Below are 17,569 nucleotides of genomic sequence, written 5' to 3'. Positions count from 1 at the left end.
TAGGCATCTACCCTGAACAACAGGAACTGATATACAAGGACACGTGTACCTCCATGTTTATTGCAGCACTGTTCACAATAACTAGGATATGGAAACAACCCAGATGCCCCACCACAGATGAATGGATCCAAAAATTGTGGTATCTATACACAATGGAATATTATGCAGCCATTAGAAATGACAAAATAATGGCATTTGCTGGGAAATGGATGGAGCTAGAAGAAATCATGTTGAGCGAGGTAAGGCAAGAGCAAAAAGACAAATGGTACATGGTCTCCCTGATAAGTGGATGTTAAATCCAAAATGTTAGGTGATACAACAAAATTAACAGGACTTAAGAAACAAAGAACTTCCACTCATCTGGTTGAACCACTACTAAATAATACCATGCTGCTGATCACATGTATGGTGTCTATGTGTACACTGATATATGTTACAGACCGTGATAGACAATTTGCTCCAGGAAAGTTAGAATGAGTTTGTGACTTTAAATGAGCATCATTATCCCACAATACTGTGATATTTGGGAAATTATGTAATCACTTAATCACCGGAAAAAAAAACCAGCAGAAAACTAGAAGTGGTGCTATGGCTCAAGTGGTAGAGCAAGAGCCTTGAGCTGAATTGCAATGCTTAGGTTGCTTAGACCTGGCTATTTCTGTTCAGTTAACAGCTCCTTGCAAACAGTGGTTTGGGCCTTTTTTCTTCACACTTAGGAATGCTAAAGAAAGAGTCTTTCTGATGATAATTTCCCTTCTCTTCTTAGATGATTATTTTGTTTGAAGTTTACACTCCAACGAATTCACTCAGTACTTTACCACAGCACATTAGAAAGTTGATATTTTATGTGCTTTAAACAGCTATTTTAACATAAACATGGAAATGAGCTCCAGAATATGTGCAAGCAGAAGAAAGAGATTTAAATTAGGCTGAAACAAAAGTCAGGAGCCAGAATTTATTCCTCTAAATAGGACCTTCTCTGAGATTATATATTTAAAAATCCAACTTTAATCACAGTGTTGAGTTGACCCTTCACGCAAATCTTTCACATAAATAACAATGGAATGCTTGCGTGTAGTCAAACTGTGAAGATGACTTGAGGGAACCCAATGGCTTGGAGTCTTGTAGGTAGACTCTCCAGGATGTGATATAGGTCATAAATGACACGGCACCAGTGATGATCCTATGGGCCTTGATGAGAGATTCCAGCAGCAGTAGGGTAGAAAAATCTAGCCTGTCCTATAAGCTTCTAGGTGACCTGGGCTCATTGAGCTCATGTCTCTGCAGCTCACCGTCCTCACTCATGAGCCAGGTATTTGAACTAAGTAATCTCTTTATAATTCCTTGCTTCTATAGCCCTTTCTGCTACACAGATCTACAGAACATTACCATAACAGCACACACATTTATACGCATACACACCTTTTGCAATGCTCATGTTTAAACCTAGAGCCTTATATGTGTCACAAACAACATCAGAACTGAGATTTAAGAACAGATTGTTATTATTCCCATTCTACAGATGAGGAAATAGATCAAGAACGGTTAAAATATTTATCTCGGAATGGTCGTCCTCTTTCTATGTGCCATCTGTGTGTGGTATTAGGAATGCATGTGAGAATAGCTCCAGGCCATGTCTTTATAAAAGGGGGGAGAGTGTGGGTAGGAAGAAGCTGGAGAGCCCTGGAGAATGAGTAGGAGTTTGACAACGGAGTAAGAGAAAGAAAGGTATCAAGGCAGATGAATATGTGTAAGGTAGGAATAACCTCACTGTACTTGGGTGACAGGCACGGATGGAGAAAACTTTGGTTTATGGGATGGGTATTACTAAAGGGGAATTGTTAGATAGAGATATTGAGATCTGATAATTCTGATAATAAAGATAATAAAGAGTTTGCTCTTGTATGTTTTTATCAAAAAGAATGATGGTTTTGTATCTGGGTAGAAAGCGCTGTTATTGGTAAACAGATCAATCAGTGAAATACTATGGAAGTCTAGACAATAAATGAAGAAGAGTCAAATTAAGAGCATGGGTGTGGGGATTAAGGGACACTGAGAGATACTTTGAACCAGAATCCATAGATCTTGGAAGCTCATTGGAAGGGACCAGGATGAACCCAGAGTATCTAGCTCCAGAAGTTGAGGCGATGGGGACCCCTTCCTGAAACAGTAAGCAGGAGATCTGATTTGGGTGTTAGATGGAAGACTCCATGTGTTCTATTTGGGATATGTAGATTCGGAAGTGTCTGCGGGACTTACCATAGAGATGACCGCTTTGTAACTGATTCTTCAACTCCTTAGAACACAAGCTGGGCTTGGAAGGAAAAGCCTGGGAATCAGTGCACAGTTGACAGTTGAAGCTGCAAAGATAAATGAAATCAAGTCAAAACTTTACTCTTGCCAGACACCAGTGGTTCACGCCTATAATTCTAGCTACTCAGGAGGCTGAGATCTGAGGATTGCAGTTCAAAGCCAGCCTGGGCAGAAAATTCCCCATGAGACTCTTATTAAGCACTCAAAAACCAGAAGTAGAGAGCTATGGCTCAAAGTGGAAGAGCATTAGCTTTGAGGAAAAGAGCTCAGGGACAGCACCCAGGCTTCCAGTTCAAGCCTCACCACCAAATACAAACAAGCAACAACAACAAAAAAAAAAAACTTTACTGTCTTTGTTTACAAAACTGGGGTAAGACCTACTTCCTAGCCTCACGACCAAATACAAACAAGCAACAACAACAACAAAAAACTTTACTGTCTTTGTTTACAAAACTGGGGTAAGACCTACTTCCTAAGGGCATCTGGTTATTTGTTAGATAAATCAGTTTAAAGCAAGAACTGGGATCTGGTTTTCCTGATCAGATTTAAACTCATTCAAATAACTTACTCATTTCTTTCTACCAATACCTTTCAAGTCTTTTAGAAAGTCAAAGTAGCCACCTGTACTGGTAATAATAGCCCTTTACATCCAGCTTTGGTCCCAAGACCTTCACTTTCAGACAAATATGGCCCTCATGGCTCTCAGATCAGTTCCTGGTTACCATACACCACCAACACCCCCTGGCTCCTCAGCCTCCCATAAGCAAGACTCTTAAGCCAAAATCAATGTGTTTTTTTACCACATTTCTTAAATCCTGCCATGCCCTGGGTTGGAATATACCAACAAAGGAATTTGGTTAGTTAAGTATTAGTTCAAAAATTGAGATCTCTTAGATAAGGCTACTGAGTCCAAGAATAAAAAGCAGTAAGAGTCTAGGGCAAACAACAGTGTATCTCCTCAAGAATATGTCCTGACTTTACCTTCAAGCTGGTCATGAGAAGGAGTTGAGAGGGTGTTTGGAGGTGGCAAAGAAGAGCATCAGTCCAGGCTTAGCACTTAAGGGGAAGGTACAGTATGTTCTTTGGGCATGGAAATCACAAGCACTGATTTGCCTAACTTGATTTCTACTCTTTGTTTTATCATCCACAAGGCTCTACATTTTTTAATTGCTACTTTGCCATCTTGCTATTAAACCCTCTTAATCAATAGCATTTTTAGCAATCATAGGCAATTTCTTAAAATTTACTTCTATACATACTGTACTTTAATTACTCTTAGAAATGAATCCCATGCACATTTCTTATTCTGAATCTATAATTAGGTGAGTCATGACATCATCCTTCAGAAGGATATGTTATCGAGTGAGGCCAATTCCTAATTACTGCTTCTCTCTAAAATGTTTCCACAATATATACTTAGTACAAATAAGATGCACAGGACATGTTTGCTCCTAATCTCTTTGGGCTTTCTTTCAATTTATTTGGGGGTTGGGGGGAGAGGAGGGAGAAGAAATCAGTTATCCAATACTAAGTACAGAAAAAATAGCACCCAAGGTGGCAAGAGTATCAAAGGTAATCATCTCAAAATTTCACCCAAAGCAAACAAGACAGATCTAAACACTATAAAATACCAAAAATGTTTTTTTGGCTATATTGTTAACACGTGATTAGCACAGAAAATGAATTTGTATAGAAGAGAGATAATCTGTAATAGCACCAGACCATAACATGCGAGGAAAACTCCTTTTGAGTGACTGACTGATATCCCAAACATGCTTCATACTGAATTCCCTCTCTGTTCCTTATGTCTGACTCCCATTCCATTCATCCCTTCAGGTGATTATGAAAGACCCAAGCTGTATACTCCAGGCCACACTCTTCCACAACAAAGAGACTGCCGTCTGCAGTGAGACAGAAGAATCACATCTAGCTGCAAATCAGACCCTTACTTTCTTAATTTAGCTTTAGTGATCCCCCCAGCCTAGGAGATCAAATACAGGCTCCATCTCAAGCAATACAAATCTCTCCACAATCCAGTTCCTACGTACATCTCTAAAGTCTCTTCTGTCACCCTGACTCTCTTTCCTAGTCCCTGCCTATTCATGCATCACGCTTTTCTGCCTCTCTGTACTGGTTTATGGCTTATGCTGAGTATGACTTTCCCCACCTCGTAAGCTGAATACTGATTTAGCTTAGACAACTCAGCAGTTACTTATTTCTGCTAGGACAACCTCCCTGAGTCTCCAATTGGGCCACAATGTTGATATTCCAAAGCACTGAGTCTACTTCTGTCCCTTTATCACGCAGTTATTCCCACAATAAGGCTATTTAGCAGACCATTTCAGGATCCAACTACCTAAACAATTGGGAGTCTGTGGAGAAGGCTGTTCTGGGGCCTAGAGAGGGTGGACAGAGTTGATGTCTAGGACACAATCTCCTGGCAGTGATCAGCAGCCCTCAAGTCCAGCAGAAAATGCATGATGCCTGGCAAGGCCCACACATCACTAAGTAAAACAAGTGCTATACCCAACACCAGGGTCAATGGAGAAGGAAATGTATTGTTCTGATGGAGACAAGAAGGTGGGGGAGAGTGTTTACTAAACAATGATCTAATCTAGGGCTGATTTCACAGGTACTTTTATCCTCCTACTTTATCAACCCCAAACCTCAGATTCATTCCCCTCTCTCTTTCTTACTTCATATCCAACCCATCAATCAACAAATCCTCTTGGCTCTGTCTTTCAAAGACATCCAGAATACTAATTTCTCATCTCCCTGACTATTTACTTTTTTGGTTCAAGCCACCTTCTTCTCTACTCTGAGTAATTGAAACAGCCTCCTAATTGGTCCTTCTGTTCCTGTTCTTGTCCCTTACAATTTATTCTACGCAAGCAGCCAGAATCCTTTAAAAAAAAAAAATCAGACCATGTCAGCTCTGCTTCCTGAAACCCTCTAATGACTCCCCATCCCACCAAAGTAAAAAATACAGTCCTGACAAGTGCCTGTCTGGACTTGGGCCATCTGTTCCTTGATGCTTCCTTGGCTTTACCTCTTCCTCTTCCCTTCTTCCTTTCGTCCTGCTCCAGTCTCTGGTCTCCAACCTAGTCCCCAGCAGCCCCTGACACACTGCCTCTCTTGGCCTAGCATTTCCCTCCCTCTGTGCACTGTGACCCTCTCAGGAACATCTCATGAATCTGCATAACTCTCTCCTCCTACTCCCTCAATGCTCCACATAAAATCACCTCCTCAGGGAGTTCCTGCTTCACCATTTATCTAAAAGAGAAGCCACCTCCTGCAGTCTCTCTACCCAGTCAAATACAACCTTCACAAGAGCAGGAGCCTCTGTTTCCCCGGTGGGCTCTACTTCAAAGACGTAGCTGACACACACTGGACCTCCCTATCTGCTGGATGAACAACTAACAATCATCACATAATTTAAAAGCAGCCTGTGTGATGTTTTTCCCTATGGGCAAGCAGAAATCCATCTCTCACTCCTGCTAGCATCTCCGGCTCAAGGCACTGCTTCTGGCACACAAGAAACTCAGTCAGCCCTTGCTGAATTGGTGGACTATCACAAGGGCCAATTCCTGGAAGTCACTCAAGCCCTGAGCTGACTGCCTGATACTCAGCCTACCAACTAGGTTTGTTTGGAAGGACTTTTCCCCAGGAATTACTGAGGGGCTAGATGTAAAAGAACTCGGGTCTAGTTTACGCAGCAAGGAGAGGGCATCACCCCACCTCACTGCACGACTTTCAGCATTCACCTTTCCCTCCACTCCAGCTCCGCGAGTGCTGAGAGCCTTGGCACAGAGCGCTGCATACCATAGGCGCTCCTCTCCTTTGTTCTGATGAATAAACAGATATATAAGGTTGCCTACAAACCAGTCAGTGAGTTGGTGTGACTGATGTGCATAAAAACTTTGGAACGCTCCAGGAAAAGAGATGTTTTAATTTAGCACGATTGTGCAGCTATACTGTATGTTTCGGCTCCAAGAAGACAAAGAGCTGCCTCCCTCCCCTGGCACTCAAAACATGTGCTTTCCAAAAACCAGAGCACTGTGAACAGCAGTTACTGTGCTGCCCGCGGAGGGACTGAGCCGGCACAAGCCACACCACTCCTCCTGCCACACTCTGCTTCTCCGTGCACTGGAGCACTGAGCTGCCAGAGCCCGCCGAGCCCTGCCGTGGTGCGGGAGAGGGGGAGTTCTTCCCCAGTCACTACCAGAACTTTCCCTGTGAATACAGTGATGCCGGATGGTGCTGGTAGAGGGAAGTACACAGAATAAAAGGTTGGTATGACGTGTGTGTGTGTGTGTGTGTGTAAATGTGTGTGGTTTAGGAATGGGACAAAGCTAACACAGGCTTATCTGCCTCACAGTATGGGTTCACTGTGGATCCAACAGGAAAAGTGGAAAGCTGAGGAAAGGCTCTTCAGGGACACAACGGAAAACCAAGCAGCATCATGACTCTGGATACAGATGTGCAGAGAATATGCATGAACTCCTCTCCGGAAACCTAAGTGCAGCGGTGTTTGTTTGATTATAAGAACTGTGTGACATGCTGAATAATGTTCATACGCTACAACACGACCATGCTCGGGTGAAAGTCACCTAAGATCCACGCACGAGTGCACCTTCTTCCCCGTGCCACCTTTGCACCTAGACCCCTCTTCCTGAATGCTCACCCCCTGCTACCTCTCCTTGTACTTGCCTTGGCCCTCCACTGGAAGCCCCCTGGCGCCTGCACTCAGGTATGCGCCAGCCTTGATTTCAGGCACTTACATTACCCTGTAGTTTTCACTGGGTTGTTAGTATACTGTCTAGCAATACGCAGAGCCCCTCAAGGGCAAGGATTATATTATATTAGAGGCACATTTCCCGTGCCTGGCACATAGCAGGTATTCAGCCACATACTAGCTGCCTTTCTAATAGAATACTTCAGTTGTTTCCTTGAAAAACAGTCTCTGTCCCGAAGCCAGATCTGAATCCAACAGAGGGATCCTGCGAGAGTCAGCAGGCAGAGCCATCCATCACTTCTGGGATTTCACAAATGTCATGTGGATGTGCTCAGAGCTCCTCACAATGGCGGTAGCTGCCAATTAATTAAACCAAACCCGGGTGGGAAAGCAGTGGCAGGGAGGGCAGCACACAGGCCCCTGGGACCCGGTGCTCCACATCCATGAGCCAGTGCCTGAATCTTCCCTGAACCCTGCACTCCAAGCTCCTGTCCCAAGGCTTGCTTTCCTACCTGAGGGATCACATAAAATGAAGCTGGAGGACTGGATCAAGTGAGGGGACTTGTCAACTTTATTAGAAGAGGCACTTGAAGATCAACACCAAAGTAGACAATTACCCATGTTCATGTTTTCTGCTAACCTGCAATATTTTTGTAGAATTGGCCAATTCTTGTCACTTACTGCACTAAGCGATTTATCTGATTGTCTTTCATAGTTTGCTCCTTGCAACAACTGTATGTGCAGATTTATCTAGCATGCACAGAAGATCTAAGTTATACCTTCAAAATCACGTAGCCAGTATGCAACAGAGCTGGGATTCCAAACCTAATCGCTGACCCTCCAGACAGCCTTCTCATGAAAAAACTCTCATTTGACAGGCCTGGGATTCATTCTCCCCCCGCCCGCCCCCCCTCCCAAATCCTGAAACACTCAGGACAAACACTCATTTGACAGGCCTGGGATTCATTCTCCCCCCGCCCCCCTCCCAAATCCTGAAACACTCAGGACAAACACTCATTTGACAGGCCTGGGATTCATTCTTCCCCTCCCGCCCCCCCTCCCAAATCCTGAAACACTCAGGACAAAGACACATTTGGAAAATGCAGGGAGTAGATCTGACCTGAATAAAGAAAGGCTTTCTGTAGAGAGCAAGTGAACTCAGAATGGCAGTGGCTAAGCAGTGGCAAAATTGGGGGATCGGGTCTTTGAGGGGAGTCACTGGGCAAGGTGCCATCTCTACCCCCTTCCCGCCCTCAAGGCATCTAAATCTGGATGAGAAAGGTGAGGTGGGAAAGACTGGCCATCGTCTTCTAAATCTGGACTCCCTTCCTTGCATTTGTGTTCTTAAATGGAGCTCAGCGTTGAAAGGTATCTGCCTTGGTGATCCTATCAAGAGTGGACTTGCTGATATGTTGAAGGTTGCTCTTTGTAAAGACCGATCCCCTTTCCCCCTGGACACTCAGCTGGGTGGTTTTGTTCCCACAGTTGCACAGTATTTGCTCTGGAGACCCGGTCAGCTTCCTCCAAGCTATTGCTAGCCACTTCCGAACTATTTTCTCTCTCCCCATCAGGAAGCTCCATCTTTGGATGGAGTTTCATCAGAGCCTATCACCCGCATCCTTCATGGCCATGGCCAGCAACCGCAGGTCACTCGCAGTGACTTCCCCCGGCTTCAGCGCCTGCTGTTTCCATTCTTGGCACTTCAGTAAGTGCATACATCATACTTCCAGCACCCTGGCTCAGGTCTGCGGACTCGCCTCCTGCACTGATCTTGCCCTCCACCCTGCTCCATTTGCCATGAAGCCTACCTGTACCTAGAAGATCAATGAATGCAAGCCCCTGTGAGCTAAGCATCGCACAGCACACTGATTACCAGCCCCTAGGTTTCCAGACTCCAAGTCTGTCATCTCTTGTCTTCCACTGATCTAACAATCTTCTGAATCTCCCCCTCCAGGGCCTCCCCCCCTTCTCCCCTGCATGTCAGCTCAATTCCATGAACTATCATTATAATCATTCCTTCCCATTCTTACTTCCTCTGCCCACATTTGATTGGTCGCAAGCTGACAAATCACAACCCCTAAGAAGGTGAATGGTTAGAAAAAGATTACCACATCAACCGGCCTTGTTCTAAATTTATGGCCATGGATCTCAAATGTGGTTTTACTGCTATTCCAAAATCTTCTGTCTCTCTCTTTACATCTTTAGCCCATTTATTAATTGGGCTGTAGTTTCTTTAAGCATTTGTTTTGGGGAGGTTTCGTTTTTTGAGCTAAGGCCCTCGTCTGATGCACAGGTGATAGATCTTCCCGCATTCTGTGGGCTTTCTATTTAGCTTGCTAGCTATGTCCTTCATCATGCACAAACTTGTCTGATGCACAGCTGATACATCTTCCGCATTCTGTGGGCTTTCTATTTAGCTTGCTAGTCCTTCGTCATGCACAAACTTTTCAGTCTGATGGCCCATTCCACTTTCTTACCTCCTCTTCATGTCCAGATTCCCCCCATTCATCCTGTAAGTCTCCCCAAAAACTGCATCAGATCTCTCCTCAAAGCTCCACCACCTCATGCTGTCAACTAGTAATTTTTGTTTATATGCAAATGAAGAAATAAAACAAAATATCTTCTGATTCCTACTATGAACATATTCACCTACTTAGCTACCTCACCAATAGACTGGCCTTTCCTGCTGCTACTATGGATAAATTGTACGTGATTCTATATAAATTTATTCTTACACTTACACACTACATTCAATCCTCTCTCCTATATGGTCCTGAACCTACTCCTAGATTAATATAATGATGTGCTAATAGCATAGTCAGTGAATCAGCACAATTGTGTACTGGAAAACCACCATTAGCATACAAAATAGGATGGTTTTTCCCATAGGAGGAAGAAGAAAGGAAGGAAGAAAAGCAGCAGGGGAGAGAAGAAAGAAGAAAAACAAAGAGGAAAGGAGAAGGGAGGAAGGGAGAGGAGGAAGTGGAGTGAAGGAGAAAAGAAGAGAAGGAGGGAGGAAGGGGAGAAAAGAAAAGCTCCTTCCCTTAATCCTACTTCTCACACCAGCTACTTACCCACTTCTCTTCTCTCCTTTGCAATAAAACTCCAAAAAACCATTTGTCCCACTGACTCTAATACCTCTTCTCCATTGCCCTTCTTCCTTTCTTTCTGGAGGACTACAGTTAGTGGCACTGATAAACAGGAGCTGACTTGGACCCTCAAAGTGAGGCATGAAACAGGGGTACAAGAACTATCATAGCTGGACCCATTCTTTCTTAATCTCCTCATACTCCCTGACTCTTCCAGTCATGGTGACCAATGACCTCCAATTTGCAAACTTCAATAGTGAACTCTCAGTCACTTAGGGGTAATGATACCAACTGCTTTACAGGACTGTCATGACCACTGAAAGACATATTAAAGAAATCTTTATTGTGAACTGTCATAGTAGTCAGTCTAAACATCAAAAGCAGAAACACTGCCCAGTTTTAGAGCATGACCCATCTCCTGACTTACCTACTTTTGTATATCAGTTGAAAGTTTCAATAAACATTCCCTCCCTATAACTAGACCTCTACCAGGAGGGAGAGAAGAAGGCTCTGATGCTCACACTCTTTTTAATTTTAATTTCTAAGATCTCCACCGAGGAATGAGTGTTAATTACCTTGTGCTATCTGCGTGTCTCCACCACATCTGCCTGAGAAATGCCTTTAACTCATATGACCCATCAAGATAATGGCTTCTCTCTCTTTTGATTTAACTTTGTCAACAGCTTTAACAGTATTGACAAGTTAGGGTTCCTCATAAAAATCAAGAAAACTAATAATTTCCTTAAAGTGATGCTGTCAAAATACTAGACTCAATACCAAATGTAGTTTAAGGAATCAGTTTTTGTTGTATGGTGTCAGTTTGTCCTCATGTTAGGAACAGAAGTTCATCTCAGTAATGGATGAGCTTATAAGATTAGTGGGGTAAGAAAGGTGAGGAGGGAGGGAGGAAGGAGAAGAGGGAAAGAGGGGCAAGTAATGAATATCAGTGAGGAAATGAATATGCTGGACTAGTTGAAAACCAAAGAATTTTAGTTAACATCTGGGTTGAATAGAGAACAAGTAAGTAAATGGTAGATGAATATTCTAAAATCTGCTAATGTATTGACTATATGCAGCCCATTTGGGTTCTGAAACAGAAATTTCTGGCAATATTTTATTCCTAAAAATATTTCAGAAGTTTCAAATAAATGTATATGTATGTGGCTCAGTCAGTTTATTTCTTTTTTTCTTTTAGACAGATTTGTCTATATGCAAAATCTCTATAACCAATCTATATAACACTGATAGGTAAGATTAGAAATTCTCAGGATGTAACAGAAAAGAAGATCAGTTATATTTCTACATAAAATGAACTGTCAGAACTAATAAAAATATTGCAAATAGCTGAAAAAAATACTTAGATATAAATCTTATAGGACACATGTAAAATATGTATGCTGAAAATTATAAAACATTGGCAAGAGAGATCAAAGAATGCCTAGATAAATGGAGATTATATACCCAGTTCATGAGTTGGAGGACCAAAGAAACTTAAAATGTCTATTCTCTGTAACATGGTTTTTAGACCGAACACATTTACAAAAAAAGTCCTGGCAGAAATCCTAACATATATGAATAAGTTTATTTTTCCTTTGTTGTGGTTATTGAGGTTTGAACTGAGGAAGTCACAATTGCTCGGCAGGCACTCTATTACTTGAGCCATGCTCCAAGCCCTATGAATAAATTTATTCTTAATCAGAATGAGATACCATGACACGGAAAAAAATTGGCACTCAGTACTAGCAAGACTATAGAGTAAATGGATTTCTCATAATTGGCTGGTGGTAAAGTAAAATGGTATTCTTATTCCAGAAACAAATTGACCATTAGTTATAAAAATAAATGTGCATTTACTACATACTAAGCAATCCCACCTCATAGTATTTACTCTAAAGAATTAAGGGTTTATGTTCATGCACAACATGAATATTTTTAGAAGCTGTAATTTTTTTTGCCAAGAACTGGGAACAATCAAATAACCTACAATAAGTGAATAGATAAACAAACTGTGGTACAACCATATAGTATATACAAAATAGGAAGAAATGAACTTTTAATGCACGCAACAAAATGTATGAATGGAAAAGAGATTGCCCTAAGAGAAAGAAGCCAGTCTCAAAGGGTTGTAAACTATATGATTCTACTTGTATGACATTCTCAAAAAGGCCCAGCTCTAGAGCATCTTCCATGTCTGCAGCTAATGATCTACAGGGACACCGCAACTGTGGCAGCTCCAAAACTTTGGAAGAAGACCAGCCAGCAGCGCGGTCCTCCATCACCAGTCTCCACAGGGAAAGGACGCCTCCTCTCTCACTTCCTTAAAGAACAGAAGGGAGTGTGCCCTGACAGGACAGGAAGCCAGGCCAGGCAGTTCTCCCCACAGCTCACGACCATGGACAGCAAGGTCTACATTCATATAACCTAGCTGATGGCTGTGCCGATGTCATCAGCCTGAGCAGGCTGGAGAGAATCTTCTCGGATCTGAACTGCTCACCTTATTCTTCCTCAGAAAGACAAATACGATTTGTGCACAGAAAAGAGTTCTTTGTGGTCACAAAACTAACCTATCCCTCCATGAACCATGGTGCTCACTAAGTCTTCTCCTCTGAGGGCCTTGGCAAAGTGCACACCACCATGCTGCTGAATCTGACTTAAAATTATAGATTTGACCCATTCAACACTGTTAACTGCTTTTGAGATTGGAGTTCCTAACCTGGAAGGACTAGTATAATCAACAGAGATAACCCAAATATTCCAATTCAGGGCATATATTTAAATTTACTTTTTTTAGACCTTAGTGTGAGGGGGAAAAAAAACCATTTGCTCTGGTATTTTGAGTTCAAGTCTTACATATGGCCAACCTTGTTCCTGTTCTAGTAAATAACAAACACCAGGGGAAAAATGTTGGGTGTTGGTTTGGGGATTAAGAGGAGGTAAAAACAACTAAAATTGTCATCTGCAAGCTTAGTTTTAAATTTTTGGTTATAAGTAATTTTTTATAATTAGCTGTACTAAGCACTTTACATTGTTTTGGCAGTGATTTCTCCCAATGATGATCTAGTGTGTGTTATTAGTACAGATGAAAAGTGAAGATTTGGAATAGTAAACCAGCTTGTTCACTTTCACAGTTACACTGACAGATAGTGGAATTGTAAACTTCTGGTCCTTCTGACGTCAAAACCTGTGCTCTAGAATCTTCTGGGGGTGGGAATATCCAGATGTCTTCCCACCCTTTATTCCAAAAATTAAGTAAGAGTCAGCCCCAGCTGAGCCTTGCTTTTAGTGTGCTAAGTACAAATGATGGTGCTGTTGTAAGAGGCAACAGCAGGAAAGGAAGACAGCAGGCTTTGGTCAGACCAACCTATTTCAAGTGCTCCATCACCGAGTAGCTAGATTGTTAGAAAAGTTGACTGTAATTAATTCAGCAAGTATGTGATGAATGTATATCATGTTTCAGAAAGTATTCTAGTATTTTAAGATACATTTGTAAAAAAAATAGAAAAAAAAGGTCTGCCCTCAAAAAGCTTATATTCTAATAGTTAACATGAACAATCAATATAACAAAGTATATAATACATCAAAATGGTTATGAGTAAGGAAAAAACTGCACAATGCTGAGAACTCTGAGATACATTCAGCTATTTATATATTTTGTCAGCGTTGGATATTTCATTATTTAAAAAAGTTTACTAATTTAAGAAAGGTTTATGTTTTTAATATAAGGAAGGTTTGAGCAGATCAGTGCCATGATAGGACTAATTATCCCTCCAACTGAGACTAGACACAGACAAATCAGAGAGTTAACATTCTTCTGTCCGTTCAAACAAGTGATGATGATGGTGTGGTCCAAAGTACAACTAGTGAAAAGCGGTCGGAGTATGGATATGTTTAGGCATATTATATGTGCCAAATTATGTGTGGACCATAAAAAAGATAGGAATAAAGGATAAATGCCAGCTTTCTTAGTGTAGAATAGCTTAAAATAAAGCAAAGTTTTAATACGTAGAGGAGACTAGGTCAAGAGTTGATGTTGTATGGGCTGGGAAGGTGGCTCAGTGGTAGAGAGCTTGCCTTGCATGCATGAGGCCCTGGGTTCGATTCCTCAGCACCACATAAGCAAAAGAAAAAAGCTGGAAGTGGCGCTGTGGCTCAAGTGGTAGAGCGCTGGCCTTGAGCTGAAGAGCTGAGGGACAGCGCCCGGGCCCAGAGTTCAGGCCCCACAACCAGACCCAAAAAAAAAAAAAAAAAGAGTTGATGTTGTAAAGTATGAAATGTCTACTAAACATTCAAGTGGAAATATCAGTTTGGCAACTGGATGTGTGAATCTTGAATTCAGAAAAGGCTAAGATTAAAGATAAGAATTTTAGATCCACCAGCAAGTGAGTGGTGCTGAAAGCACTGACACTAGATAAGATTAGTAATGCAGTGAGTATAAATAGACAAAACAGACTTCCGAGGACTGTGAACATCTTTGGGACATTATGATAGAGGGAAATGACAATGAATCACCAAAGAATGTAAAAAATAGTCATTCAGGAGGAAAAGCCACAGAAGAGTGCATTCTGCTGAGGCAGATGAAGAGTAAGTGGCCAACCATTTAATAAGTCACATGAAATGAGGACTGAGAACCAACTACTGAGTTCCGCAGCATACAAGTAATATGTAACTTTGACAAGAGCAGTCATAGTAGTCAGTGGGTGAATTCCATTAAATGGGTCAGTGAAGTGCACACGGAGGCTAACTGCATACACTGTAGACAGACAACTCTACTGAAGAGGGCTGTTAGAAAGTTGGAGTAGCTGGGCGCCGGTGGCTCACATCTTTTATCCTAGCTACTTTGGAGGCTGAGATCTGAGGATCACCGTTCAAAGCCAGTGTGGCAGGAAAGTCTATGAGACTCTAATCTCCAATAAACCACCAGAAAACCACCAAGTGGTGCTGTGGCTCAATTGGTAGAATGCTCGCCTTGAGTACTTGAGCACTTGAAGAGCTGAGAGACAGCGCCCAGGCTCAGAGTTCAAGCCTCATGATCAATTTTTTATAAAAAGAAAGAAAGGAAAAAGAAAAAAAGAAATTTGGGGTAGAAATTGAAGCAGAAAGTGGAGTCAAGTCAAGGGAAATAACAGCATGTTTGTACCCTGAACCAGTTAGGAAAAGAGAAATTAACAATGCAAGAGAAAGGAAGGAAGGGGAAGGGAGTGTGTCCTGAAGTGGGCATATGAGGTGCCATGGAGAAGCTGGAACAGTTCCTCTAAGGTAAGAAGAGGTAAAACAATATATTCACACAACACTAGCATAATGGCCCATGCCTATAATCCCAGCTATTTTAAAAGGTGAGTTTGGGAGGACTGTAGTTCAAGACCAGCCAGGCAGCAAGTTCATGAGACCCTATTTCAACCAATAAGGGCACATCACTGGGGTGCGCCTGTCATCTCAGCAGTGTGGAAGCATTCATACAAGAGTTACTGTCGAAGCCAGTCCAGAGAAAAAGCAAAATCTTCTCTGAAAAATGAGAGGAAAGGGGCTGGAGGCGAATATATGCGTCAACAGTAAAGCACTCATCTACCAATGGCAAAGCCTTGAATTCAGACTCCATACTGAAAATAAAAAGGAGCACATGAGCATAAATTCATAACGGGAGATGCATGCCACGATGCGGGCATGTGGAGCTTCTGTTCTCATCAAAGACTTAAGAGAAGGAGTTGTGTCTTGGAAAGCTCACTGAGCTTGGGGATGGCCCAATGAATTATAATTATCGTAACTCCCCACAGACACAGACTGAACCCAGCTGTGTGCAGACTCTTAGAAATATGGACCCACTTGTTCCCAGTGTGGGGTGTTAGGACCCCTAAGGGCTAAGTCAAGCCCTTCCCACTTCCTATATCCATCCTTGCATTCAGCTAAAGGCCAAAGTTTCCACCAAGAGCTAAGATCTGGCCCTGCCAGCAAGGTCTGCTTTACCAAGAACAGACATCAACATCCAAATAGACTCCTTGGTCTTGGGAAAGGGGCAGTGACATGGAGGTAGAGTGGAGGTGAAGCTTCGGAGAAATGGGAGTGCCTATGGCAGGGTACCAGAGTTAGACCCGGTACCGGCAATAGGGCGGCGCATCCTGTTCATTCTACTGAGCCCACTTCTGAATCAGGCCAGCTCTGCAATATACTTCAGCCAAGTATAGAACCCAGCGCATCCTGTACCTCTCAGGGACTAAAGCTACAGTACTCCAAGTACCTTTCCCCCAATGAAAATTTGTCTGAGATGAGCAGCCATTTTTTTCTACTCAGAATTTCCAAAATTCTTCTACCTAAATTATAAATAAAAATGGAAGGCAGCCATTTTTATCTGAAAGTAGTTTTTGATCCTTTCCCTTTCCCAGCAAAGCTTTCCATAATGCAAAGTGACATTTTGATGCAGCAGCTCCGGAAGAAGACAAGAATCATTAACTTGGGAAAATGGCTGAGCGTCTGCAGTTTGCCAGGCTCACACCTATTTGCTGAGAAATCCAGGTTCCAGAAAAGCAAAACCTGCACTCATATTTGCCAACTGCTATTTACCAGTCTGACAGCTGCTGACAATGATTAGCACTGAAAATGACATCTGGCTCTTTGAAATAGACTTGTTTCAGCTAAGAAACCAACACAGGAGGCCTCTGGGGGGGAATACTAGGAAGGAGTAGTGTTACACGGGTGACAGGAAGTATTCTTTTTGTTCAAATTCTGGATCGTTATCTGGAATTTAAGCAGTCTGTTTGGGAGAGAGAGAAGTTGGAAGATTACTACAAAAGGAGGTGAGAGATTCAGAGAGAAACAGTAGGGAGAAGAAGAGAGAAATACAGGAGCAATTCAGTAAACATGAAACAACAACCAAAAGGTCAAGGCCTAAAACTGCTTATACCACAGGGAGGTAATTAAGAAGTCCTGATTGCCCACACAAATGGATTTGTGGAAGAAAGGGTCCTATTAAATGTAAATGACGTGTGTGTGTGTGTGTGTGTGTGTGTGTGTGTGTGTGTGTGTGTGCGTGTGTTTGCGCGTGCCACAGCTCTACTTCTAGCTTTTTTTTGGTGATTAATTGGATTTTCCTGCTCAGGCTGGCTTCAACTTTCTATCCTCTAATTTCAAGTGTGAGCCTGAATTCAAGGTGTGAGCCATCAGCGCCCAGCTCATGACATTTGATTTTTAAGCTTGTAATTTACAAACCACTATTTTTCAGATCATGAAAAGTGTAATTGTGGCCAGAGGCTCAAAGCCAGCCTAAGGGGAAAAGTCCATGAAACTCCTATCTCCGATTAACCAGCAAAAAGACAGAAGTTGAAGTGTGGTTCAAGAAGCAGAGCATCAGCCTTTAGTGGGAAAAGCCAAGAGAGAGCACAAGGCCCTAAGTTCAAGCTCCAGTAGTAGCACGTGAAGAGACTGGAGGGGAGGGGAGGGG

The 17,569-nt window shown here is 42.4% G+C and overlaps 1 protein-coding gene across 5 annotated transcripts in view; it reads left to right on the top strand.

Annotated features, from left to right (window-relative positions):
* Trpc7 (transient receptor potential cation channel, subfamily C, member 7) overlaps window positions 1–17,569 on the top strand; it is a 104,886-nt gene that overhangs the window by 12,456 nt on the left and 74,861 nt on the right. The window lies entirely within an intron of this gene.

The sequence above is a fragment of the Dipodomys ordii genome, unplaced genomic scaffold, assembly GCF_000151885.1.
Source record: "Dipodomys ordii isolate 6190 unplaced genomic scaffold, Dord_2.0 Scaffold29, whole genome shotgun sequence".
NCBI classification, from domain to species: domain Eukaryota; kingdom Metazoa; phylum Chordata; class Mammalia; order Rodentia; family Heteromyidae; genus Dipodomys; species Dipodomys ordii.
Note: the sequence above shows the minus strand (reverse complement) of the source record. Positions and strands in the feature narration are given on the sequence as shown.